Source organism: Tenrec ecaudatus, chromosome 9 (assembly GCF_050624435.1).
Source record: "Tenrec ecaudatus isolate mTenEca1 chromosome 9, mTenEca1.hap1, whole genome shotgun sequence".
Classification (NCBI taxonomy): Eukaryota; Metazoa; Chordata; class Mammalia; order Afrosoricida; family Tenrecidae; genus Tenrec; species Tenrec ecaudatus.
The window spans coordinates 65,144,142-65,158,393 of NC_134538.1; the positions used below are offsets into that span (position 1 = coordinate 65,144,142).

The 14,252-nt window shown below is 41.6% G+C and overlaps 1 pseudogene; it reads left to right on the forward strand.

Moving 5' to 3' along the window:
• The first annotated feature begins 4,564 nt into the window (after positions 1 to 4,564).
• Positions 4,565 to 6,281, forward strand: LOC142456384 (histone-binding protein RBBP4 pseudogene; annotated as a pseudogene).
• The last annotated feature ends 7,971 nt before the right edge of the window (positions 6,282 to 14,252 follow it).

Here is a 14,252-nt window from a genome sequence, read left to right on the forward strand (position 1 = left end):
TCTATAAATATGCTTTGTCACCTAGCTCTTTCCTCTAGTTCCTTTTACTTTCCTCTTGTCCCACTATCATGCTCAGCCTTCATTTGGGTTTCAATAATTTCTCTCGGTTACCTTGTCCTTGCTGAATCCCTACCAGGCCACTCACACCCTCCTTGCTACTGATTTTGGATCACTTATTGCTCCCCAGTCCCTTGGTTGGTCAGCACCACCTCCTTGATCCCTCCTCCCCCTCTCCCATGTCCCCCCGGAACCATTGATCCTGTTGTTTTCTCCTCCAGACTATTCAACCAGTCTATCTTATCTAGATAGATCTGTAGAGATAATAATATGCACCAAGAATCAAGTCATTGTAAGATAGGCGATGAGTAAGAACACAGCTATGACAATAAAAAGGGAAACCAATTACCCATAGAAGAATAAATTAATTAAAAGGAAAAAATTAAAAAAAAAAAAAAGAAAAACCTGTACATAGATCAAGGTCTGATTTTTGATCTCTAGGCATGTCTTTCAGTCAGGTCCAATGGGGTACTACGCTCTGGGCCCAGAGTCTGTCCTTTGTACTCCCTCGGGGGCTCCCTGCTCTGTTCCCATGGTTGCTCTGCCGCACACTTTTAGTGGTTTGCCTCAGTGTCACAGGGTCAGTCTGGGCCAGTCCCGGCCCTGAGTCTCCAATGTTGTCCCCCTTAGGGCCCTGGGCCATCAAGGGACGGCATCTTGTAGTGGGATCAGCCATATTGTCCACTCTGTCCATTGGCTGTTCAGAGCGGCATATCGTCCTCCAGGCCTGATGGGCTAGGATGTGCTCCACTCTCTCTTCCTCCCCCTTCATTTGCTCCCATTTGTTCTGATCAAACATGCCCCTCTCCCCTAGCTGCAGCTTCAGTGCTGTCCTCTCAAGTCAATTCTTCTGGGGCGAGGGGAGTTGTCCACATAGCTGGTATGGGGGCCGAGCCCTCCAGCCCCTCCACTGGCTCCCCACTCCATGCCGGCACACTGCAATTGTCTGGTGCTGGCTTTATATCTGGTCCTTCTTTCCCTGTGTAGACACAAACAATACCCTCCCCTTAGGTGGGTCAGTACCCTATTCCCCCATCACACATAGTTTTTCCCTTTTCCCTTTCCTCTTTCCACCCCTGTTTTAGTTGGCTAACATATGTACCCCTGGATTTGGTCAGGCCCCTGCCATACTACTACCTGGACCTCACCCCTGGAGTGTTTGTATACAGTATCTTTTTCCCTGTGCCCCTTCTGCATTTACCTTTCTGTTCTCTCTTTTTATATAATTTACCTCAGTGGACTCATGTTATACTTGTCCTTTTGTGCTTGGCTCACTTCACTTAGCATAATTTCCTCCGGTTCTTCCCATGCGATGATATGCTTCATGCGTTCATCGCTGCTTTTTAGTGATGCATAGTACTCCATTGTATGTATGTATCAGTTTTTTAATCCATTCATCTGTTGATGGAAATTTGGGTTGTTTCCAAATCCTGGTGATTGTGCACTGTGCTGCAATGAGCACTGGAGCACAGATGTCTGGCCGTGGTTTGTTTCTTGCCTCTTCTGGGTATATGCCCAGCAGGGGGATTGCTCACCAGATTCTTTAGTGTGGTTTGTAAGCAGAAAAAAAATGTAGAACACTGGTCCAAATTCAAAAGCAGAAGAGATCAAATGTAAAATTTTGCAACCCCAGTCATCTTAGTGGTTGAAAGAGGGCGTCCTCTAAGGACTGGTATGAGAGAGAAGTAGCCCACAAAGGAGTCCCAGGCAGCCACTGCCCATGAGTGGACTCTATTCCTGGCAACCCCTTGAGGGTCAGAGCAGAACAAGGCTCCTGAGCCTTCGATGGCCAATTTTATTTCAAGGTGACTCTTGGTGGGCTCCAGCCTCCAACCTTTGGGTTCACAGCTGAATGCAGTAGCAGGGTACACCACCCAGGACTGCTTGGGAGTCAACGGAGAGCATTTCACAGTGGAACCCGTGTCTTTATTATCAAGAGTCCTATAGAGGCCAAAGTTACACTATTTGTTTATTTTGTCAAATGTACCCTTTACTTAGACCCACAACCAATGTCCTTGGGAGCAGCAGTGAGGAAAACAAAGGACTCATTGCATTAGGCACATCTGCTGCAAAAGCAAGATGCATGCTTCACCCCATATAGAAAAAGCAATCTCAAGATGAATCAAAGGTTTAAATGTAAATCTCAGAGCTATAAAGACCTGCTGGAAACAGGGACAAACTTAAGGGCCTTATTCCATGACATAGAAACACTATCAAATATGATGAAGAAAATGCATGCAGTGGAAGACAAAATAGATGACTGGGAATTGCACAGTATAAACACTTGTGTGCACTAAAATATTTCATCACAAGACTTAAAAGAGACTCTATAATTCCCTTTGACTCCTAGCTCTTTTCTCTATTTCCTTTTAATATCCTCTGGTCCCACTAGCATGTTCAGCTTTCATTTGGGTTACAGCAATTCTTCTCAGTTACATTACCCTTGATCACACCCTACCAGGCCTCCTATATGCTCCTCACCACCGATTTGGATCACTTGTTGTTCCCTTGTCCCTGGGTTTATTAACATCACTACTCCCCACCCCCCAACCCAATGTTCCCCTCTCCCCTGTCCCCCTGGAACTGTCAGTACCGTTGTTTTCTCACCCAGATTGTTCATCCAGCCTATTTTATTTAGACAGACCTGCGGAGATAATAACATGCAAAAAACAAGACAGAGCAAAACCAAGCAAGAAAAGAAAAGAAAACAACATCATAAAGTCAATGACAAAAAACCCCGACAACACAACAACAACAAAAAAGAAAAGCTTGTAGTTAGTTCAAGGATTGTTTATTGGTCTTTAGGAGTGTTTTCTGGTAGAGTCTGATGGGGTGCCAAGCACCGGCCCCAAAGAATATTTTTGGTATTCCCCGGGGCCTTTGTTGCTCTGTTCCCCTTGGTGTTTGTTGCACACCACACCCTTATTGTTTTGTCTCAGTGTGATGAGATCAGATTGAGTGGAATTCCCACATTCTGTCTCCAGTGTTGTCTCCTGTAGGGCTATGGGTCAGTGAGTGATGTCATGTCTCATAGTAGGGCCAGCCATGTAAATATATTTATATATGAGGATGGGGAAAAAGATCTACGTGCATATATTTATAGGTTTAGTATTAAGGTAGCAGATGGACATTGAGCCTCCACCCAAGTAGTCCCTCAATGCAAAAATACTTTGTTCTATTAAACTGGCATTCCATGATGCTCACCTTCCCCACACAATCACCGAAGAAAAAGCAGGTGCATAAGCAAATGTGGTGAAGAAAGCTGATGAAGCCTGGTTATCAAAAGATATAGCTTCTAGGGTCTTAAAGACTTGAAGATAAACAAGTTGCCATATAGCTTAGAAACAAAAATCCCACATGGAAGAAGCACACCAGCCTGTGTGATCACAAGGTGCCGAAGGGATCAGTTATCACGCATCAAAGAACAAAAGAATCAGATCATTGTGTGCTCACCTCCCTGATAAGATCGCTGAAGACAAATGTGTGCATAAGCAAATGTGGTGAAGAAAGTTGATGGTGCCCAACTATTAAAAGATATAGCATTTGGGGTCTTAAAGGCTCGAAAGTAAACAATTGTCCATCTAGCTCAGAATCAACAAAGCCCACATGGAAGAAACACACCAGCCTGTGTGATCATGAAGTGTTGAAAGGATCAGGTATCAGGCATCAAAAAACAAAAAATCATATCATTGTGAATGAGGGAGAAGTGCGGACTGGAGACCCAAAGCCCATCTTTAGGCAACTGGACACCCCCTTACAGAAGGATCGTGGGGAGGAGACGAGCCAGTCAGGGCGCAGTGTAGCAACAATGCTAAATGTTTCCCTAACCCCCCGCCCCCCGTACTATTATGACCTCAATTCTACCTTACAAATCTGGCTAGACCAGAGGATGTGCACTGGTACAGATAGGAACTGGAAACACAGGGAATCCAGGACAGATGATGCCTTCAGACCAGTGCTGAGAGTGGTGATACTAGGAGGGTGGAGGGAGGATGGGGTGTAAAGGGGGAACCGATTACAGGGATCTACATATAACCTCCTCCCTGGGGAACAGACAACAGAAAAGTGGGTGAAAGGAGATATTGGACAGTGTAAGACATGACAAAAATAATAATTTATAAATTATCAAGGGTTCATGAGGGACGGGGAAGTGGGGACGGAGGGGGGAAAATTAGGACCTGATGCCAGGGACTTAAGTAGAGAGAAAATATTTTGAGAATGATGAGGGCAATGAATGTACAAATGTGCTTTACACATTGATGTATGTGTGGATTGTGATAAGAGTTGTATGAGCCCCCAATAAAATGATTAAAAAAGACTTTAAAGAACACCCATAGAATATCAAACTTTTTTTTTGGCAATGACACAGTGGAAAAGAGCTTAATGTCTAAAATCTACAGAAAGTCTCAACATGTCAATAAGAAAAAGATGAATCGGCAGCCTCCCCGCCCCTCCCGCACTGCTCTCCTCGCAGCTCCCTCCCTGTGCTCCAGTCTGACTGCCCGCCATGGCCGACAAGGAAGCAGCCTTTGATGACGCTGTGGAAGAACACATGATTAACGAGGAGTACAAAATATGGAAAAAGAACACCCTTTTCTTTACGATTTGGTGATGACCCATGCTCTGGAGTGGCCCAGCCTAACTGTACAGTGGCTTCCAGATGTAGCCAGACCAGAAGGGAGGGATTTCAGCATCCATCGACTTGTCTTGGGCACACATACATCGGATGAGCAAAACCACCTTGTGATAGCCAGTGTGCAGCTCCCTAATGATGATGCTCAGTTTGATGCCTCGAACTACAACAGTGAGAAAGGAGAATTTGGAGGTTTTGGCTCTGTCAGTGGCAAGATTGAAATAGAAATCAAGATCAACCATGAAGGAGAAGTAAACCGGGCCCGTTACATGCCTCAGAACCCTTGCATCATTGCCACCAAGATGCCATCCAGTGATGTTCTCATTTTTGACTACACAAAACATCCTTCTAAACCAGGCCCTTCTGGAGAGTGTAACCCAGACTTGCGTCTCTATGGACATCAAAAGGAAGGCTATGGACTTTCGTGGAACCCCAATCTCAGCGGGCACCTGCTTAGTGCTTCAGATGACCATACCATCTGCCTGTGGGACATCAGTGCTGTTCCAAAGGAAGGAAAAGTGGTGGATGCAAAATCCATCTTTACTGGACATACTGCAGTAGTGGAAGACGTTTCCTGGCATCTACTTCATGAGTCTCTGTTTGGGTTGGTTGCTGATGATCTGAAGCTCATGATCTGGGATACTCGTTCAAACAATACTTCCAAACCAAGCCACTCCGTTGATGCTCACACTGCTGAAGTGAACTGCCTTTCTTTCAATCCTTATAGTGACTTCATTCTTGCCACAGGATCAGCTGACAAGACTGTTGCTTTGTGGGATCTAAGAAATCTGAAACTCAAGTTGCATTCTTTTGAATCACATAAGGATGAAATATTCCAGGTTCAGTGGTCGCCTCACAATGAAACCATTTTGGCTTCCAGTGGTACTGATCGCAGACTGAATGTCTGGGACTTAAGTAAAATTGGAGAGGAACAGTCCCCAGAAGATGCAGAAGCTGGACCACCCGAGTTGCTGTTTATTCATGGTGATCACACTGCCAAGATATCTGACTTCTCCTGGAATCCCAATGAACCTTGGGTGATTTGTTCTGTATCAGAAGATAACATCATGCAAGTGTGGCAGATGGCAGAGAACATTTATAATGATGAAGACCCTGAAGGAAGTGTGGATCCAGAAGGACAGGGGTCCTAAATGTTCTGTACTTGTGATTTTCAGGCTCCCCCTTTTTTCTCTCAACCAAGAAATAGATTTTTAACACTGGTTTTGAGATAAAAGACAATGTTTTGGCTACCCCTCTTTAGGAACCATCAGCAATGCTCTTAGCCCAAACTGGGGGTTTTCTAAATGTTAACTGGGAGACTTGATTTAGCAAAACTACAGACTTCTAATAAATTTTCTTCAGGAATTTTCTAGAAACAAACCCAGGTCTGAAGTAGCCACCGAAAGGGGGAATATATATGTGGTTATTTTTCTTTTTACGCTATGATCCCAAGTTTTTCTGACTCATTTAAGTCAAGGCTAGAGTGGGTAAGGAATAGAGCCAAGTGAGGTAGGTGTCTGAGCCATGAACTATAATACTGCAAGGTGTCATGTTTATTCAGGAAGCAGGGGAGGTTCCAGTGCTAGAGAGTCCTACTCCCGAATCTTCATGCCTGAGTTGCCGTGATACACCTCTTCCCAGTAGCCCAGTCTCTCCATTCCTTCAGTCAAGTCAAAACTATTCATGTTACTCTTTTCCCATGTATTTTTGCTTGTTAGTGTATTTCTTAAACGGATTGCATATTCTTTCTTTCCTTTCTGTGAAATGGTTGTTTTCATTTTGTTGTTGGATTTTTTTTTTTTGTAACTTGGGACCACCAAGTTGTAAGGAGATGTTTTTATCTGCCAGTTATGCCACAGGTAGACTGTCCAGTTAAGTTGAGAAGAGTGCATTGATAGCTGTGATTGTTTTTTAAAATAATCTTCAATGAAAAAAAAGAAAAAGATGAATCATGCAATTAAATATAGACAGAGGGCATGAACAGATAGTTCACCAAAGAAGACATCCAAATGGCATTCAATAAACATGTGATTGATCATTAGGCATCTAAGAAATCAAAGCAATGATGAGATATCACCTTACACTGACAATGATAGCCCAAACTACCAAACAAACAGAAAACGACAAGTGCTGGAGAGGCTGAGGAGAGATGTGAAGCTTCACACACTGCTTTTGGCACTACAAATATGTACAAACATGGTGGGAAGCTATATGACATTACGTCAAATAGCCGGGAGAGAAATTTCATATGACCCAGCAATCTCTCTGCCAGGCATTTACCATAAAGGAGTAAGAGTCAGAACACAAACAGAGAGATCCATACCCATGTTCATCACAGCAGAATTCACAAGAGCAAGAAGACGGAAACAGCCTAAATGCCCATCATCGAAAAAATGGATAACGAAATCGGTATGTGCACACAGTGGAATGAAAAAAAAGTGGATGAAACCATGAAGCACCCTTAGCATGGATGGACCTGGAGAACATTATGCTGAGTGAAATTAGTCAATAGCAAAAGGGCCAAATATTGTAGGAGATCCTTGTTATAGAGGAATAAAAAACGAAGACTTTCATGTGAAAGGGAATAGATTTTGGACATTACCGAGGGGGTGGGCAGGACAAGTGGTGGAAGATGAGACAATACTAAACAACCATTCTGACCACAACTTATGAGAGAAGCAATCAACATAAAGGGGAAGGAATTGGAAGAAACCCTGAGAATGATGTGGGACACTATTGAGAGAAAGAACCTGTGTCTAATTGGAATTCTAGATCAAGAAGAAACAACAACAGAAATCTACAGCGAAACTAGTATAAGAAATCATGAAGAAAAATTCCCCAACAGTATAAAAAACAAAAAACAAACTCACAGCTATTGAGTCACTTCCAGCTCTTAGGGATGCTGGTGGACAGGTTAGAACCGTGGCTGTGATTTCTAAGACCACACATCTTTATGAGAGTAGAAACCCCACGTCACAAATGAGGAGAAAACAACTGCTCAAGAAGCTGGGAGTTGTAGGATAGAGCTCCAAAGAAAAACAGTGAAACATTACTGCCAATCACTCCAATGTCAAGGAAAAGCAGAGAATCTTGAGGGGAGCTAGGGGGAAAAAGAGCATTCGTCGACACAGAAAAGCCTATAAAGATAAGCTCAGACTTCACAGCATCAACTATGCAGGCAAGAAGGCAATGGAATGACATATATAAAATTCTAAAAGAAAAAAAACCCCTTCCCACTAACAATTCTATAACCAGCAAAATTATCCCTCAAATACAAGGGAGAAATAAGGGTAATTCCTGGTAAGGAACATATCAGAGGAATTCGTAAAAACAGGACCAGAATTACAAAAAATATCTACTAGATCACTACAGGCAGACAATCAACAACAGCATTACACAGGACATCACCACCATAAACCAATATGAAGAAGACACTCAAAATAGTACAGACTTAGAGGGGAAACAAAGGCATCCATACAATCACACACACACACACACACACACACACACACACACACACACACACAAATGAAAAGAAAACCAAACACAAACACGGCAAACAGACAATAACAAAACCCGATATAGTAATAATGACATTGGATGCCAGTGGATTAAATGTACCAATCAACAGACAGATAGTAGCAAGCTGCAATCGAAAACAAAATCCATCTATAAGAGCCACACCTTAAACACAAAGACAAAAACAGACTAAACAGGCAAGGATGATGAAAAGTCTAGCAAGCCAATGGCAACAATAACAAGGCAGAAGTGATACTATTAGTCTCTGGTAAAACAGGCTTCAAGACAAATAACATAATAAGAAACAAGAATGGACACTATATAATGATTCAAGGTACACAGAACCATTATAAACATAAACTCACTGAATGAAAGAGCCTCGAAATGTATCAATAAAATTCTCACAGAGTTGGAGACAAAAATAAACTACTTGACAATGATAATGGGAGACTTCAAGACACTATTTTAAAAGAAAAACTGATTATCCAGAAAGAAGCTCAGTAAAAATGGAAGCGCTAAACAACACAATCAACCACCATGAACTCCTAGACAGACACAGAGTACTTCACTCAACAACACAGTGTATATTCTTCTCCAGGGTAAACTGCAGTCACATGTCACAAAGCAAGCTTTAACAAATTAAAAACTAATGAGATCATACCATCGGTTTTCTCAGACGGTAACACTGTAAACTTGGAAATCAACCATAGCAAGTGTAGGAACACAAAAACAAACACATTGAGACCAAGCAATGTAGTACTTAAAACGTCAGGGTAAGAGATCACATAAAGGATGGAATTAGGAATTTTCTTGAAATAAACAATAATAACACAACATGCCAAAGGTTTAGGACACAGCAAAAGCAACTACCAGCAGGCAGTTTATAGCAATCAATGCACCCATGTATAAAGAGGATGCATTAAAAATGAACATCTTAATATTATACCTTCAACATCTAGCAACAGGACAACAGCATAAGCCCTCTAACAGAAGGAAATAAATCATAATGATTACAGTGGAAATAAATGAATTAGAAAACAGAAAAACAATGGCAAAATCAGCAAGACAAGAAGTTGGTTCTTTGAAAGGATTAGCAAAATTGACGAATTGTTGGCAAACTCAACAAAGGAAAAGAAAGAGTAGATGCAAACATTTAGAACAAATTCACATGAAATTAAAAAAATAATAATACATAACCACAGAAGGCTGTACGCTAACAAGTTTGATAATCTAGAAGAAATAGACAAATGCTTCAAAATTCATCACATTCCCAAATTACCACAGATGGATGTAGAAAATCTGAACAGACTCATATAAAATGAAGGAAAAAGATCATCAAGAAACTTCAATATCCCAAACTCATTCTGTGACGTGAGTGTACTCTGAAAACCAGCTAAAGACTACACAAAAAATGGGAAATTATAGACCAGTGTTCCTCATGCACACAGACACAAAACTTCTCAACAATATTCTAGCAATATTATCCAACCATTCATATAAAAGAATGCATTATGACCACGTGGGATTCATAACAGGAATATAAGTAGGGTTCAATGTAAGAAAAACAATGTCATCCATCACATAAACAAGACAAAGAATAAGAAACACATGATCATATCAATGGATACAGAAAAGGCACTGGACAACATCCAACACCAATTTCTGGTAAGAAAACTTAAAATAGGAATAAAAATGAAATTCCTCACTCTAAAAGAGGCCATGTACAAAATACAACAGCCAACATTATGCTCAAAGGGGGAACACTGAGAACATTTCTCCTGAGAATAGGAACTAGACAAGGATGTCCCCTGTAGCCACTCTTAGTCAAGAGCATGCTGTAAATCTTAACCCGAACAGCTCGCCAACAGAAAGAAACCAAGTGAATACAATTGGGCAAAGAAGCAGCGAGCTTCCGCTATTTTCAGATGATGTGATTTAATATGCAAATTCCACAAAAGACGGCTTGACAAAATTTCAGGATTTGGTAATGTAGCAAGACACAAGATTAACAAACGGAAATCAATCCGATTCCTATACCACAGGGAGGAGAGCTCTGAAGAAGGCATCAAGGAAATAATACCATCACAGCAGCCACACAGAAGATGAAACACTTAGGAATACGCCTAACGAAAGAAGCAAAAGGCCTGTGCATAGAAAGCTTGCTGTTGTGTTTAAGTACCATTCAGTTGGGTCCAACTCATAGCCACCCTCTGCACAACAAAGGAGACACTGCCCTCACCATCGTTCCTATGTTTGAGCCCATTGTTGCAGCCACTGTGTCAATCTGTCTTGCCAGTTTCCTCTTTTTCACTGCCCTCCTATTTTACTACGCATAATGCTCTTCTCCAGGGACTGGTCTCTCCTCACAGTATGTCCAAAGGATGTAAGGCGAAGTCTAGCCATTCTCGCCTCTAAGAGCGCTCTAGCTGTAGTCTTCCAAGTCTTGATGTCCTCCCACAGCTCATCCTTAGTGTTCAGTGCAGCACATCTATCTGTGCTTGAGCTGTTCTCAAAGTTCAGCTGAGATACTCCAAAGGTCATATTTTTCTTCTAGTGCACTTGGTTTGACTTTCTTCAACTTCAACCTGAACAACATATGAGCAATTGACGGTCTGTTCCACAGTCAGCCCATGGCTCTGTTTTAGCTGCTGCTATTTGGTTCTTTATCATCTCTTCCTGCCTTGTAGCTAATTTGGTTTAGGCTTATTCCATCTGGAGAGATTCATGTGTATAGTTGCCATTTCTATAGCTGAAAAAAGGAATTTACCAAGAACAATTTATTGGTCTACCATGGAATTTCCAGCTTAGTTTCTATCATTAAACCTATATTTCCAAACTACTGTTCCTTCCTCTTTATTTCCAACTTTTACTTGAAAATTGTCAATAATTAACAATGCATCTTGAGTACATGTTTGATCAATTTCAGAGTGAAGTGCTTGTTAGAATTCTTCAATTTCTTCATCACTAGCTTTTGTAGATCATAGTTGGGATTGGAGTATCTTGAAGCCATATACACACACACACATGTATAATTATATCAGAAAAATTTAAAAATATTGTCTTCAAACCTTCAGCCATTTAAGTGAGGCATTAATGAAGTCCACATGGAAAAACACACCAGCCTGTATTATACAAGGATTTTAAATGGTCAGATCTAAATATGAAGAAAGGAATCATATCAAAGGTTAAATGTTGAACACCTGGTGTTCGAAAGGCTATGGATCACAGAGGAGGCCCCAACTCAATTTCAGGGTTCCCACATAGAATAAGCAGTAAATTCTCTCTGTCCCTCATCAAGGGGTGTGCATAGCCTTGCTCCCAGAAAGGGAGTTTGTAAAGCCAATTATGACATATGTAGATAGGTGAAAATGTAACACTTTATCATTTGCTCTTCCTTTTGACTTATTTCAAAGTTGTTTCCGTTTTTAATATTTTCTGTTTCTTTTTGGTTGAAAATTTTCTGTTTTCTTTAGTCATTTTTTATTTTGTTTGTGTCTAGTTGTTTTGTGTGATTTTCTGTAAATGAAATCCATGACAGGTGTTAAACAGGGTTGACTAGAGAAACTAATCCAGTGATACTCATATATGTCTAAGAAAGAACTTTATATCAAGAAGTGATTATATATTCCCCCCAACTATCATATTCCCAATTCTACCTTGCAAACCTGGTTAGACCAGAGGATGCACAGCGGTACAAATGGGAACTGGAAACACAGGGAATCTAGGACAGATGAACCCCTCAGGACCAGTGGTGAGAGTGGCAATACCTGGAGGGAAGAGGAGGTAGAAAGGGGGAACTGATCCCCAGGATCTACATATAACCTCCTCTCTGGGGTTGAGCAACAGAAAAGTGAGTGAAGGGAGATACTGGGCAGTGTAAAATAAGATAAAATAATAATTTATAAATTATTAAGGGTTCATGAGGTAGAGGGGAGCGGGGAGGGAGGGGGAGGGGAAAATGAAAATGAGGAGCTGATTCCAGGAACCCAAGCAGAAAGCGAATTTTGAGAATGATGAGGGCAACGGATGTATAAGTGTGCTTTAAACAATTGATGTATGTATGGATTGTTATAAGAGTTGTATGAGCCCCAATAAAATGATTTTAAAAAAGTGATTATATATCAAGAAAACATCCCCAGACCAGGCCAGCTTAAGTCTATAAGTCTAATACTAGTCCATCAGTCCCTCTTCATGCTCAGACAGTCACATGCAATGATGCAGAATGCAGGAATATCATAGGCTGGTGGGTGCAAAGTCGTGTGGATGCAAGGTCGGTGAAAACCTGGCAGGCTCCAGCATCTCTCAGGGTGACCAGCAAGCAGGAGAGTAAAGGCAGAGAGAAGGGGAGGTTCCCTGGGTCCTCCTTATAAGAAGGCCACGCCCACAAGGAGGCACCATCAGGCTGTGACCTGATTGACAGGTTGGACACCACCTCTATACTTTGAGATATTTTCAAATTGACAAAAAATTATCCCACTACCACAATAGGTAAATCAGTAGAGACAGTAATACCTGGATTAAATATTAGCTAGGGCATGGCAGGGGAGGTTGGGGGAAGCAGGAAGCTAACAGCAGTGAGTATGAGAGAGAAGAAATATTTTGAAATGGATTGTGCTTTCTTTGCATAACCCCGCCCCCTTTTAACCAACGTTTCTTTGGCAAGGAATTCACGTAGAATTCACTAGTTCAATCATATCAAGGAGAATTGTACAATTACTCCTCACATCAATTTTAGAGCATTTCCCCTCCCCCATGGTCCAACTGCCTCTAAGATGATTTGTGCAGTCATAATCTATTCTAGTGCTCCCTCCCCTCCCATCTTCATTAGTTACTCCCCAAGTTCTCTTGCCCTCCCGATAGTCTGCCCATCCCTGTACTCCCTATCACACCTTGTCCCATTACTATCCTTATGCGTCCACTCCTCCTGTGCTTCACAGCTGGGAGACACAAAAGAAAACAATAACAAACAAAGTAGGGTTAAGGCGGTGAGGAGAAAAACACAATAGTATGCAGACAAAAATACAGATAATGCATGAAAAGGAAAAGACCCCCAAAACAATTAGCAAAAGCCAGGGAAGAACATTTTGTCATGGAACCAGTAAGAGATACTTGCACCCAGAATAAATTCAGGTCACGTCTATAGGGTGGCCAACTGGCCAAGTATCAAGGTCAATGAAGCATAATGGAGATTACAAGGAGCTTTGCCCGACAGAAGGCTGTTGGAGACCCTGGCCTGTGGCTAAAGCAGATCTGCCAGGGCTCAGTCTGACTAGATCCTCTGCAGATAGGTTGAGGTCCCACCATCCCCCATAGTCCTCCACAAATTGCGTCTTCATAATTTTTGTTCTGATGCCTTTTTCCTTACCATATTCAAATTTTGTAATTGTTGTCTTTGGATCACTCAAGCCCGTGTGCTTCTTTTTTTCTGATTAAAAAATAATTTTATTGGGGGCCCTTACAAATATTATAACAATCCATTATTCAATAGTATTAAGCACACTGTCTACAGATGGGCTTTGGGTCTCCACTCCCTTCTTTCACATCGATATAATTGTTTGTCTTGAATCTTTTGAGACCGTCTATCTGATCCCATCGATACCTCATGATCACACGGGCTGGTGTGCTTCTTCCGTGTGGGCTTATTTCCTTCCCTGCTAGATGGCTGCTTGCTTAACTTCAAACTTTTAAGACCCGGGACACTACATCTTTTAATAGCTGGGCATCATCTGCTTTCTTCGCCACATTTGCTTATGCACCCATTTTGTCTTTGGTGATCGTGTTGGGAAGATTAGTATCAAAGAGTGCCAGGTTATTAAAACAAAGTGTTCTTGTGTATAGGGCGGCCTTGAGTAGAGGCCCAAAGTCCCTCTACTATCTTAATACTTAACATATAAATATATGTACATTGGCCTCTGTCCCTTTCATTATAAAGTAATGCATTTACATATATACAAACCTATAGCTATACCTCTATAAATATCTTTTGCCTCCTACTTCTTTCCTCTATTTCCTTTCACCTTCCTCCTATCCCACGATCATGGTC